Consider the following 15,310-nt stretch of genomic DNA (forward strand, 5'->3'; position numbering starts at 1 on the left):
AGCTGGTGGCATCACAATCCTGGACATCAAGCTCTATTACAAAGCTGTAATCATCAAGACAGTAAGGTAATGGCACAAAAACAGACAAATAGATCAATGGAACAGAATAGAGAACCAAGAAATGGACCCTCAACTCTATGGTCAACTAATCTTCAACAAAGATTAGTTGGAGGAAAGAATAGCAGGAAAGAATATCCAATGGAAAAAGGACAGCCTCTTCAACAAATGGTGTTGGAAAAATTGGACAGCCACAAGCAGAAGAATAGAACTGGACCATTTCCTTACACCATCCACAAAAATAGACTCAAAATGGATGAAAGACCTCAATGCGAGACAGAAATCCATCAAATCCTAGAGAAGAACACAGGCAGCAACCGCTGTGATCTCGTCCTCAGCAACTTCTTACTAGACACATCTCCAAAGGCAAGGGAAACAAAGGCAAAAATGAAATATTGAGATGTCGTCAAGATAAAAAGCTTTTGCACAGCAAAGGAAACAGTCGACAAAACTAAAAGACAACTGACAGAATGGGAGAAGATATTTGCGAATGTCTTATCAGATAAAGGGCTAGTATCCAAAATCTATAAAGAGCTTATCAAACTAAATACCCAAAGAACAAAAAATCCAGTCAAGAAATGGGCAGAAGACATGAACAGACATTTCTCCAAAGAAGACATCCGAATGTCCAACAGACACATGAAAAAGTGCTCAACATCGGCATCAGGGAAATATAAATCAAAACCACAATGAGATACCACCTCACACCAGTCAGAATGACCAAAATTAACCATTCAGGAATGACAAGTGTTGGTGAGGATGTGGAGATAGGGGAACCCTCTTACACTGTTGGTGGGAATGCGAGCTGGTACAGCCACTCTGGAAAACAGTGTGGAGGTTCCTCAAAAAGTTGAAAGTAGAGCTACCTTATAACGCAGCAATTTCACTACTAGGGATTTACCCCAAAGATACAAATGTAGTGCTCTGGAGGGACACCTGCACCATAATGTTTATAGTAGCAATGCCCACAATAGCCAAACTATGGAAAGAGCCCAGATTTCCATCAACAGATGAATGGATAAAGAAGATGTGGTCTATATATACTGTGGAATACTACTCAGCAGTGAAAAAATGAAATCTTGTCATTTGTAATGACGTGAATGGAACTAGAGGGTATTATGCTAACGAAATAAGTCAATCAGAGAAAGAAAATTATCATATGATCTCACTCATATGTGGAATTTAAGAAACAAAACAGAGGATCATAGGGGAAGACAGGAAAAAATAGAACAAGACAAAATCAGAGAGGGAGACAGACTGTAAGAGACTCTTAATCCTAGGAAACAAACTGAGGTTTGCTGGAGGGGAAAGTGGTGGGGGATGGAGTAACTGGGTCATGGACATCAAGGAGGGCATGTGATGTAATGAGCACTGGGTATTATATAAGATTGATGAATCACTCACCCCCACCTCTGAAATCAGTAATATGTTATATATTTATCAATTAAATTTAAATCAAAAATAAAAATAAAAATAGATGCTTGGTAGAATTCACTTGTGGAGCCATCTGGTCTTGGATTATTTTGTTGGGAGTTTTGTTTTTTTTAATTACTGATTCAATTTCATTACTAATAATCAGTCTGTTCTATTACATCCTGATTCAGTCTCAGAAGATTGTATGTTTCTAAGAATTTATCAATTTCTTCTACGTTGTCCAATTCATTGTCATATAATTTTTTGTAGTAGTTTCATAATCTTTTGTATGTCTCTGGTGTCAGTTGTAACTTCTTCTCTTTCATTTATTTTTTATTCTTTAAAGGATTTTATTTATTTATTTTAGAGACAGCAAAAGTGAGGGGGGCGGTAGAGGGGGAGAGAGAGGGACAGAATCTCAAGCAGACCCTGTGCTAAGAGCAGAGCCCCATGCAGGGCTCGATCTCATGACCCTGAGATCATGACCCAAGCAGAAACCAAGAGTTAGACGCTTAACCAACTGAGCTACCCAGGTGACCCTTCTCTTTCATTTTTTATTTTATTTATTTGAGTCCTTGCTCTTTTTTTTTTTTCTTGATGACTCTGGCTAAAGGATTATCGATTTTATTTATTTTTTTTAAAGAACAAGCTCTTAATTTCATTGATCTTTTCTATTGTTTTTTTTCTTTTAGTCTCATTTTTAAAATTTCTGTTCTGATTTTTATTATTTCTTTCCTTCTACCAACTTTGGGCTTTGCTTGTTATTCTTTTTCCAGATCCTTTAGGTGTAAGGTTGGAGTGCTTATTTGAGATTCTTCTTGTTTCTTGAAGTAGGTCTGTATTGCTATAAACTTCCCTCATAAAACTGTTTTTGTCATGTCTCAAAGATACTGAACTGTTGTGTTCCCATTTTCATTTGTCTCCATGTAATTTTTTATTTCTTTGGTTTTTTTGATGCACTGGTTGTTGAGTAGCATGCTGTTTAGCCTTCATGTGTTTGTATTTTTTCCAGTTTTTTTTCCTTGTAATTGATTTCTGGTTTCATGATATTGTAGTTGGAAAAGATGCTTAATATGATTTCAAACTTCTTTAATTTGTTGAGACTTGTTTTGCAGCCTAATATATGATCTATCCTGGAAAATGTTCTATGTGCCTTGAAAAGAATTTGTATTATGCTGTTTGGATGAAATGTTCAGTATTATTTATTAATTCCATCTGGTCTAATGTGTTGTTCAAAGCCACCGTTTCTTGTTGATTTTCTGTCTAGGTGATCTAGCCATTGATGCAAGTGGGTTATTAAAGTCCCCTACTATTATTACTACTCTCATTTTCTCCCTATATGTCTGTTAGTATTTGCTTTATATATTTAGGTGATCCTGTGCTGGGTACACAGATATTTACAATTATTATATACTCTTTTTAGATCATTCTCTTTATCATTATGTAGTGCCCTTCTTTGTTCCTTGTTACAGTCTTCATTTAGTCTATTTTGTCTGATATGAGTATTGCTACCTCAGTTTTTGGTTTTGTTTTGCTTCCATTTGCATGAAATATCTTTTTCTATTCCTTCACTTTTAGTCTGTATTGTTTCTTTAGGTCTAAAGTGAGTCTCTTGTAAGCAGCATATAGATAAGTCTCGTATTTTAATTCACTCAACTCACCCTATTTCTTTTGATTGGAGCACTTAGTCCATTTATATTTAAGGTAATTTTTGATAGGTATGTACTCATTGCCATTTTGTTAATTGTTTTCTGATTGCTTTTGTAGTTCTCTGTTGCTTCTTCTCTTACTCTCTTTCCTTGAGGTTTGAGGACTTTCTTTAGTATTATGCTGGGATTCCTTTCTCTTTAGTGTGTGTGTGTGTGTGTGTGTGTGTGTGTGTGTGTGTGTGTATGTGTGTGTCTTATAGGTTTTTGGGTTTTGGTTACCAGGAGGCTCATATATAACATTCTGTGTACATAGCAGTCTGTATTAAGTTGATAGCTGCTTGAGTTTGAACACATTCTATGTGTACTAAATTTTCCCTCCTCCACATTTTATGTATTTGATGCCATATTTTACATTTTTATTTTATATATCTCTTCAGTAATTTTGGTAGATATAATTGATTTTACTACGTCTGTCTTCTAACCTTCATACTAGCATTATAAGTGATCGAACTATTGCCTTTACTACCTAGATGTCTATTTCCTTCCCCAGGTTAGGAAGTTTTCAGCTATTACTTCTTCGGATAAATTTTTTGCCCCTTCTCTCTGTCTTCTCCTTCTGGGACCCCTAAAATGCAAATGTTAGCATGCCTGATGTTGTTCCACCCTAATCTAGCCTCATTTTTTACTTCTTTTCATTTCTTTTTGCTGTTCAGATTGGTTGCTTTCAACTACCCTGTCTTCCAGATTGTTGATCTTTTCTTCTGCATCCTCTAATCTATTATTCACTCTAGTGTGTTTTTCGTCTCACTTATTGTTTCCTTCAGCTCTGACTGGTTCTTTTTTTAAAATCTTTTTTATTTCTTCGTTGAAGTTTTCATTGAGTTTGTCCACTCTTCTCTCAAGTCAGTTGAGTGTCTTTATGACCATTACTTTGAACTCTCTATCAGGTAGATTGCATTATTTCATTGAGCTCTTTTTCTGGGATTTTGTCTTGTTCTTTCATTTGGAACATATTCCTCTATCTCTTCATTTTTTCTCTTTGTTTGTTTCTATAGATCAGGTAAGTCAGCTACATCTCCTTGAAAGCAGTGGGTTGTGTAGAAGTCCCATGGTGCCCACTAGTGCAATCCTCCCTGGTCACCAGAACCTGGTGTCCCCAGTGTGGGCTGTGTGAGCCCTCCTATCGTGGGTGGGCTGCAACTGCTGTGGGCACGCTGGTGGGTGGGGCTGCCCCTAGCCTGGCTGTTAGCAATAACTGCCTAGAACTGACTTGTGCACACTCGTGGCCAGGTCTTACCCCTACCCCTACACTGCTGGCTGAAAGGCTATTGCAGCTATGGCTACTGCAAGGGTGTGGGTTGGTGAGGCTAGTTCCCCTCTCCATGGGCAGGAGTCACTCTGGACAGGTGCAAGTCTCCACTGGGGCTCCACGGGCTGTGGCAGTCACTCTGGGAGGACATCAGCCCCAGCTGATAGTGCTTGCTAGGTGTGGCAATGTAGGAGGCACTTCGGACACCTGCCATAGCAGGCAGGTTGGGTGGGGAAGGTCTGAAGGAGAAAGCTGGGGTGGGGCAAGTGGTGTTAGCAGGGTAAATGGAGAATGGCAGAATTGCCTCCCACAGGTGTTTGATTAGAAAGGCTGAAGGAAGACAAGAAAATTGGTATCCACTAGCCCTTCCGTTCCCAGAGAAAGCTTCTGCAAATCCCTGCCCCTCTAGCACATGTCCTAAAATTATTCAATAAATCTTTCCCATATATCCCAGGTGTTTTTCAAATTGCTGCTTTTTAAAATTTTATTTATTTAATAATTTTTATTTTGTTATATTAGTCACCATACAGTACATCCCCAGCTTTTGTCAAATTGCTGCTTCTATGCTAGGTCTCAAACCCATTCTTGGATACAGTGCACTGGCTCTTTAAGAGCAGAGTTATAGCCATCTTGTTCTTCTAAAGTTAAGCCCTGCTGATTTCCAAAGCCAGACATTCTGGGAGCTCATCTTCCTATTGCAGTTTCTCAGGGCTGGGGGTGCCCAATGTGAGACTTGATCCCCTCTCTCCTCTGTGCCTGTGATATTCCTCCCACTTGTGGGTTGCCACACCAGGGGTTTGGTTGGCAACAGCATCCCTGCCTCTCCTACCCTTCTTGATGTAGCTTTCTCTATGTCTTTAGCTGTGGATGGTCTGTTCTGCCAGTCTTGGGTCATTTTTAGAGTGAGTTGCATTACACATCGTTGCTGCCTCAATGTGTCTGTGGGAAGATGCGAATTCAGGATCTTTCTACTTTGCCATTTTCCCTGGCTCTCTTCCTAATCTATTCTGATAAGGACATCAGTCATATTGGATTACAGCCCACTTTAATGACTCGATTTCAACTTAATTAACTCTTTAAAGTCCCTATCTCCAAATAAAGTCACATTCTGAGGTACTGGGGGTTAGAAGTTCAAAATATGAATTTGTGTGTGTTGGGGGAACACAATTCAGCTCATAACACCATGGCAGGACTAATACTGCATCTCTGCCTGTTCCTCTCTGCATACACTTATATTGTGATCTAAGTCTTTGGCTACATGCCCTTCCCCTGACAAGACTCAGACTCCATTTGCATAGTAGCAATGTGTCACTCATCTCTGAGTCCCCAGACATGGAATCATTAACCACTGGTTTCTACAAGTTATTCAAAAGCTTGAACACACTCTAAATTTGGGGGGAAACAGCTCATTAACAAAACAAGTTATTCCTAGAGAAGAAACAGATGGCCAAGGACAAATTCCAGCCCACTGATGTATTTTGTTTGGCCACATTGTTGTTGTTTTATGAAATCAAGAGATTTTATTTTTAAAAAATCTGGAGTTTTCAGTTCTTTGAAAAATGTAGAGATTTGGCAACTCAAGGCTTTATTCCTGTATAGCAATAGTCAGCTTGGACATATTAGTAGTTGCCACCTTTATTTCTTTTTCTAATTTTTATTATGAGTATCACTTATTATGAATTCTCATGTACTTGTCATATAACTAGAAATTATTAAAATGTTTCCAATCTCATTTCACCTATCCCTCTCTATTATTTTGCTTTTTGCTTAAATATTTTTAAAGTAAATCCCAGACATTTTAGTATGCCTTTGTAACTGAAAAATATTCTTTTAACATACCACTATGCCATTGTTATATCTTTAAAAATAAGCAATATTTCCTTAATAGCATGTAATATACAGTATATACTCATATTTTCTTATCTCAAAATTGTCTTTTTTATAATTAGTTATTCCAATCAAGATTCAAAATTACTAATCACATTTGTCTCTTAAAACCCTTTTAAAATATCATTTAATTGATAAAACTGGGTCATTTATCTTATAGAATGCCCCAGAATTTAGAATTTTGCTGGTTGTTTCCTCATGGCATCATTTAATTTGTTCTTCTAGCTTTCATACTTCCTATAAACTGTAGTTTGACGCAAGGCAGCACTGTTCAATGTTACTTTCTACAGGGATGCAATTTTTTTATGTCTATGCTGTTTAATAGAGTAGCCATGACTGCAGGTGATGAGTAAGCCCTTGAAATAACTGAGGAACTGAATTTTCCAGCTTTCTACAAGTATGAGCTAGGGTTTATTGGATAGAAGAAGGAAGTGATGGACTCGACTTCTGGATCTTGCCTCTAAAGGGAAGGGAGTTAGCTTTCACTCTCCCTTCTTCAGACTTCAGACTTCTGCCTGACATGTGAATGTAATGATGACTATGAAACACCATAAGCATGCAAGTGATATTCTAGAGATGACAGAGTAATTAGAATGAACCTGGATTTCCAATACCATAGAAACCCCAGACTACTGATGTTTAAACTATTATGGGAGACTTAAACATCTATCTTACTATCTTACCGTTAATTTGGATCTTACTAAAAGCAAACAGATCACTAACTAATACATATCCCATTTAACTCATCATGCAAGGCCATGGGGTTAGAAAAAGGCTCTTAATAACGATATACATAGGAGTACTTTTTCTGTGTGGATGTCACTTATCCTTTTTCCTCAACCTGCTGGGTGTGTCCTCAATGATCAAACAGACAAAAACTATCTGTCTATTAGATAATTATCTAATACCAATAGTTTTTGCAGGGACGGCATATACATGAACTCAATAAGGGATCTTCCCTCCCAGAGGCCAACCCTGCCACACCCTGTCAGGCTGATTTTATATGACCCCTTTCATCATGTAGATTATAACAAGAATAAATGCTTAAATGTGCATTTGAATAGGCTTCCCCTATCCATCATTCCTCTGCCAGCAGTAACATCTGTTCACTTATTGAACCTCTTATACCAACATGTTTCTTTGTCAATATTGCCCTAAACAAAAATTTATTTAATGGCAAAAAAATGTAAAGCAGTCATATAATGCTCCTGGGGTTCTTACCATGTACTCTAGCCATAAAGAACAGTAGCATGGATAAAGGAGGGAACTCATTAACACCAAGCTAAAGCTGCATGACCATTTATGAAAATGAGAACAAGGCTTATACTGTATTTTCTTGGTTGGGCAACTGACCATCAGAATAATAATTACATTGTCCAGCCTCCCTTGCGACTGTCTATGACTACGAACTAAGGGTTAGTGGATAGAAAGAAGTGACGGACTCGATTTCTGGATCTTGCCTCTGAAGGGAAGGTAATAGCTTTCACTTCTTCTTCAGACTTCAGACTCCTGCCTGGCATGTGAAAATAGTGCCAGAAGATTGAATAATTGCCCTTTGCCCTTCTTCCTTTCCAGAATTGCATAATTTAGCAGAATCTTGAATTTCTTTCCTCTTTTCCCCTGTTGCTGTTGATAGCAGTAGCCTTTAAACTTCTTTGCCGTAATTCTTCAAAATAATTTTAAAAAAATATTTTTGCATGATTTTAAGTAACCTAAAATTTTTCAGCATAAGTTTAAGTGGTTATAATTTGTGGCATATTATATGTATTTACATTTTTTAAAAATAAAATGCATCATGCTTTTAAATAAATTCAATAAAAACTTTACAGTACAACAATTTGAAAGCTACTAGCATCCATTAAAAATATATGAACAATTTCTCTTTTTAATTCGTGTAGTTAACATACAGTGTTATATTAGCTTCAAGTGTACAATATAGTGATTCAACAATTCAACAATTCAACACTTTCCAGTGCTCATGATGATAACCGTACTCTTAATCCCCTTCGCCTATTTCACCCATCCCCCCCCATCCCGCCCACTTCCCCTCTGGCAGCCATCAGTTTTGAACAAGTTCTTTTTTAACAGTCAAAAGTTCTATATCATGTTTTTCCTCCTTGAATTCATATTTGTATTCTACTCCCCTCACAAAATTTTATCCTCGTGTATTATATTTTTATGCTTGAGTGTCTTATATTGACCATTCTTTCCTACTCTGTGTCACAAAAATACACATATACACTGAAATTAATGTTTTTAGATTCTCTGGAACACAAGATTCTAAGGTTAAAAAAATGTCTCCTACATTGAATTAACCTTACAATTATTATGTAAACACAAATGATCAAACCAACATACATACAAAAAAATTTTGGTGAAAATAATCAATATAAAAATAAAACATTTATTAGCTATTCATCTCTTATTGAATTAGACAGAGCTTAGAAACTATACAGCTAGGGATATATGGATGAAAAATACTCATTAGTAGAATGAGAAAGGGTACAGCATCAATTATATTCTGATTTTTAAATCTTTACAGATTTTATTTCTGAGAAGTGCTATTCCTATATATATATACAGAGAGAGAGTGAGAGAGAGGGCACACACAACTTTGTTTCCTTTTTGTTTTTTTTTCCAAGCAGTCTCCATCCTCAACATGGGGCTCGAACTCCTGACCTTGAGATCAAGAGTTGCATGTTCCACCAAGTGAGGCAGACAGGCATCCCACATGCAATTGCATTTAATGTCTGAAAATGATAGTTGGTAATCATGCATTTGACAAAATTAGAACAGCAAATCATCATTTGCAAAAAAGGAACTAATCTTAGTTGAATAAAATATTTAATTTGGGATATTACATCCTTACTCCATTTGGATAACACTTAACGTAATTGTGGTTTTTAAGAGTACAGTTTAACCTATTTTGTGCAAATTAACAAAATAGAAGAAAAATGTTGGATTATTTGAAAAGCAGATCTAAAGAAAGCATTTCAGTGAAAGCATTACTTCTAAAATTAAAAACATATTCCTGTTAGTTAATATATATCTAATTAGTACCATTTAGGAATAAATAAATGAGTAGAGAATTGGCTAATGAGTGACAGCCAGCAGTAGACTTCAAGTAAAAATAAATATGGATTTAGAGTAAGCAATACTTTTTTTAAAAAAAGATTTTATTTATTTACTTGAGAGGGAGAGAGAGAGCGCACGCCTGAATGAGCAGAGGGGAGGGGCAGAGGGAGAGGAACAAGGAGACTCCCAGCTGAGCACAGAGCCCAGAAGGGGAGGGGGTTAAAAATCCCAGGACCCTGGGATTGTGACAGGAGCTGAAGGCAGATGCTTAACAGACTGAGCCACCCAGGAGCCACTGAAGTAAGCAATGCTCTCGTTAAAGTTAATGAAAACGATTCTTTTTACCAGTCTGAATAAGCGTTTAACAAAAGATAAATTTTCCCAGCTAATTCATGGGCTATAGAATATATAAGGATATTTTGACAGAACTGGAGTAAGAATGTTCTAGGAAATCCTTGGCTTACAGGTATATGTTTCCTATGGCATTTCCTCTAGATGGATAAAGCGACACAAGTTTTATCATCTTCTGCTGGAAAAGGATGGCTGCAATTTTGTGTGGGAGAATGAAAGCTTCAGATGTATGAAATGGGTTGGTGGGCATAGTGGAGCTTACAATACTTTGTGTTTCTTTGGAAACTTCCCTGGATATACAAGGTTGACCATTCACCAATCATATCTATAATACATAAACTTGTCCTCCCCAAATAGATCGTTGATTTTGGGACTGATAATCGGCCTAAGCTGAGCCAATCATATCTTCTAAGGAATTTGAAATTTTGGACTAAAGGTCACCCAGAACATAATTTGTTAGACCTAAGTCACCTTAATGGCAGAATTCTATTTATTACATTGAGTAATTCTATTTATTTATTTTTAGATTTTAAAGATTTTATTTATTTATTTGACAGAGAGAGAGAGCACAAGCAGGGGAAGCTGCAGGCAGAGGGAGAAACAGACTTCCCGCTGAGCAGAGAGCCCAAAGCAAGGCTTGATCCCAGGACCTTAGGATCATGACCCAAGCTGAAGGCAGATGCTTAACTGACATAAAATGTTTTATTAGTTTCAGGTGTACAACACAGTGATTAGACAAGCCTATATATTATGCAATGCTCACCACATTAAGGGTAGTTAATCATTTGTCACAACACAGTTATTTCAGTATTAGTGACTATATTGCTTACACTACACTTTTCATTCCTTATTTATTTTATAACTGGAAGTTTGTCCCTCTTAATACCCTTCACCCATTTTGTTCTCTCTATCTCTCTCCTACAGCAATCACCAGTTTGTTCTCTGTATTTGTCTGTTTCTGTTTTCGTTTTTTTTGCTTGTTCATTTATTTTTTAGATTTCACATACAAGTAAAATCATGTGATATTTGTCTTTGTGTGACTTATTTCACTTAGAATAATATACTCTAGGTCCATCCATGTTGTTGCTAATGGAAAGATTTCATTCTTTTCTATGGCTGAGTAATATTCCATTGTATACACATACCACATCTTTATTCATTGATCTATCAGTGGACACTTACATTGTTTCCAAATCTTTTGTATCTGGCTATTGTAAATAATGTGTCAATAAACATACGAGTGCATATATCCTTTTGAATTAGTGTTTTGTTTTCTTTCAGTAAATACCCAGAAGTGAAATTACTTGGCTATGTGGTATTTCTTTTTAACTTTTTGAGGAAATTCCACACTGTTTTCCACAGTAGCTGCACCAATTTACATTCCCACCAACAGTGCACAAGGGTTCCTTTTTCTCCACATCCTTGCCAATACTTGTTAGTCCTTGTCTTTTTGATATTAGCCATTCTGACTGGTGTGAGGTAATATCTCATTGTGGTTTGAATTACATTTCCCTGATGATTAGTGATGAGCATTTTTTCATGTGTCTATTCACCCTCTGTATGTCTTCTCTAGAAAAATGACCATTCAGGCCCTCTGCCCATTTTCTTAACCAGATATTTTTTATGTTAATGATGTTGTCTCAGTTCTTTGTATAGCTTGGATATTAACCCCTTATTGGATATGTCATCTGCAAATATCCTCTCCCATTCAGTAGGTTACCTTTTCATTTTGTTCATTTCTTAATAATTTTAATTCTTTTCTGAGTTCTAGCACCCCAATTAAAATTTATTTGTTCTTCCATTTGTTATGTTATTTTCTTTGTGTTGATTTGAGATATTGCATTATCATTTTTAATCTGCTTTATGAGAATGTCTTTTGGGGAAGTTTTCATCATCTATACGTATATTATTCTCACTTTCCTGAACTTTGATGGAATTTAATCTCCATCTTTTCTGCTTCTCAATTATTATGTTAGTTTTCTTAAGCTTTTAAAAAATGATGTTGTTTTGGATAACTCTTTAGAGTGAAACTTCCTATCTAAACCTCGATAAGTTTATATTGGAACATTATAGTTCTAGAGTTCTCTTGTTTCAGTGTTTTTTATTTTATTTATTTATTTATGAGAGAGAGAGAGAACAAGCACATGAACAGGGGGGAGGAGAGACGGAGAGGGAGAAGCAGCCTCACAGCTGAGCGGGGAGCCTGACATGGGGCTTGATCCCAGGACAGGGATCATGACCTGAGCCAAAGGCAGACACCTAACCAACTGAGTCACTCAGGTGCCCCTCAATGTTTTTTATAATGAAAAATTGGCAAGAATATGGCAAGCTTACATTTTGAAATTTGACCGTTCCTTCCTACCTCCATCCCATTATTAAGCTGGATGTTCTTTTTCTTTGGCCTTTGCTGTGTCCTGCTAAAAATGGATTCTATCCCCAGATGTTTCTTTGAGGAGTTTTGTCCCTGAAGGGAGCTCTACTTAGAGGATGTATGTGGACCATGTCATTCCAGCCTTTTCAGATTTGCCTGCAACCCTCTGCATTCCCCTTACAGAGAGACATTTAATATTGATTCTATCAAGGAAAGAAGAAAGATTAAACATGTAAATATGAGATTGAAAAAAGGAAGAAAAATTTTCTGAGGAAAGTCCTTTTGTGGCTATTACAACATCTGTCTAATAAAAATAATTAAGAAATAAGAGAAATTTCCCAAAGTTTCATGTAGAAAGTACCGTACTGGTTAACATTTCTCTTATAAGTAATAGGAACCATTTCTAACCAGCTGACATTTTAAAAAGATAATTTATTATAAAAAGCAGAGCTGATTCAAATGGCCCAAGGGTACGACAACAGCCAAATGTGCTGTACGTCCCCCCCCCCCCAGCCCCAATCTGCTTCAATCTCTGTATCTTCTTTTTCCCTCCTCTCTTACTACACACTGGTTTGGCCTACTTCCTGGTTCACAAGGTGGAAAGTATCCATTGATATCTGAGTCTCCATCTCCTCTGTTCAAAAAATGAGGCAAAATAAGCCTAGAATTTCTAGTCTACCCTCCAACTGCCCTCAGAGGGACTGTGATTGGCCCAGCTTTGATTCAGGTGCTCTGAGTGCATGACGAGGGCCAAGAGAGTGGAGACAAGTTGTGAGAACAGGAGTGTTCCCACTGTTATCAAATTTTGGCATGGATGGAGCCTGACGATGAGAAAGAAGAGGGGCAGGGCAAGTGGAAAGAAGAGTCGGTTCTTGGAAAACAGGGAGCCAAACAGACAAAGCAGGTATGGAATCCATACTTCTATTTTCATCAGCACTAGACATGGATATTTCACACATGACATCTGCTTATGAGAAGTCAGGAGTAAGAAAAACTGGTTCAAAACCTAGAAGAATGAAAAAGAACTAGGAGATCTTTTCTACTCCATCTTCAACATTATTTTCTGAAACAAAATCAAGACTGTGAGACATACAATTGCTGCCTAGGAGGTTAGAAGCAATGAAAACAACATAAAACAAAAACCCAAACTGAATTCTGAGTTTTCAAAAGCATATGTTTGCGGAGCACTGTTCTGTTACTTTTTTCAGAAGGAAATTTAGACTCTCCAGTAAACTGAAAATGTGATAGCAGTGTGAGCTTCCGAAATAGTTTGTTTAAATGGACATGGAGAGGTTAGCTGCTGAACTTAATATAAGCCAAATAGACCAAGTGAAGTACATATTTTGGAAGCAAATACTTTACAAACTAAGCTTCAGGCTCCACTTGAGAAAGATGAGCTATTTGAAATAGCTTTGGTTAGTGAATAGCGAGAGAGTTTGAAACACCAAAAGATTCATTTTCAGAAGAATACAAGTTGCAGATCCTAGAAAATATTTACTGTCAGCTGTCACTGAGTTTTTTTAATTTATTGTTTTACTAGGTTTTCATTTTTAAGACGAACAGAACAATAAATCCTCTCAACCTTTGGAGAGCAAATATTTTGAAGATAAATATCTCAATTCTTCTGTCATATTCTTGATAGTCTTCTTGGGAAAGATGCATATTACTCATAAATACTTGTGGCACATAACTTTCTAAAATAAATTTGAAGTTTACAATATATGCATGAATTTACATTGTATAAAAATGCAGTGACACACATGCCTGAGGTGGGCTTCTGTCATAGGAGAAGCCCTCCAGAGACTGAATTGTGTTTTCTCATTTTTGGTGAGGAAAGTTGGCTTTGCTTCACCATTTTCAAACACGAAGAATCTTCCTGCAAACGTGCCATGATGGTAAGGATGTTGGTAATGGGGAAGGCTGTGCACCTGTGGGGGCAGGGAGTGTACGGGAAGTCTCTGTACTTTCCTTTCAATTTTGCTGTGAACCTAAAACATAAAATCTTTAGAAAAAAAATCTTCCTGATCTTTAGGATATCATTTGAGTTTCTCTCTTAGATATGTAGGTATCTAGTGTCCCTGATTGGTTGACTAAATTGTGAAGAAGAGGCCAATGTCCAGTAGGCCCACCAAGAATAACATCCAAATCTGCACCTGTACACATGAGCAATGACAAGTAAGCCATGCCTGCTGCCTGGCTCATCACAGCCGTAAGACACTAGCAATTGTTAAAGGCATCTCAGGTTCAGAGATGTTAAAATGCTAAATTTAAAAAAAAAGTGCAGCTTAGAAGCTGCATAATTATTTCAGATGCCTCTCTGATGAGAGAAGTCACTTGAGCTGAAAGAACGGAGCCATGCAGAACTCCAGGAGAAAAACATTCTAGGCATAGGGAACAGCAAGTGCAAATGTCCAGAGGTAAGATGAACTTGGTATGTGTGTTTATTTCAAGTGTTTATTTAAATTCTAGTTAGTTAACATATGGTAAAATTGATTTCAGGTGTAGAAGTTAATGCTTCATCACTTGCATAAAACACCCAGGGCTCATCAAAAGTGCTCTCCTAATACCCATCACCCATTTCGCCCATTCTCCGTCCACCTTCTTCCATCAACCTTCAGTTTGTCCTCTATAGTTAAGAGTCTTTTATGGTTTGCTTCTCTCTCTTTTTTCCCCTTTCCTTAGGTTCATCTGTTTTGTTTCTTAAATTCCACATACGAGTGAAATCATATGGTATTTTTCTGACTGACTTACTTCGCTTGGCATAATACACTCTAGCTCCATCCACATCGCCACAAATGGCAAGAGTTCATTCTTTCTGACGGCCGAGTAGTAGTTCAGTGTGTGTGTGTGTGTGTGTGTGTGTGTGTGTGTGTGTGTGTAAACATCTTCTTTATCCATTCATCAGCTGATGGACATTTGGGCTCTTTCTATAATTTGGCTACTATTGATAATGCTGCTAAAAACATTGGGGTGCATGTGTCCCTTTAAATCAGTATTTTTTTATCCCTTGGGTGAATTTGATGTGTTTAACAGAAGAAAAGGAGGCCAACGTAACAGATAAAATGAGCCATTAATGGGGAGGGTAGAAGGCAGATGAAACAAAGTACTGAGTCCAGTTTCGAGGCTGGTTTCAAACAAGGCAAAATGAAATGCTGTCCAAGGGTGAAGACCACATTTTGGTTATGAGTCTACGTGCAA

Source organism: Ursus maritimus, unplaced genomic scaffold (genome assembly GCF_017311325.1).
Source record: "Ursus maritimus isolate PB19 unplaced genomic scaffold, ASM1731132v1 scaffold_20, whole genome shotgun sequence".
Lineage (NCBI taxonomy): Eukaryota > Metazoa > Chordata > Mammalia > Carnivora > Ursidae > Ursus > Ursus maritimus.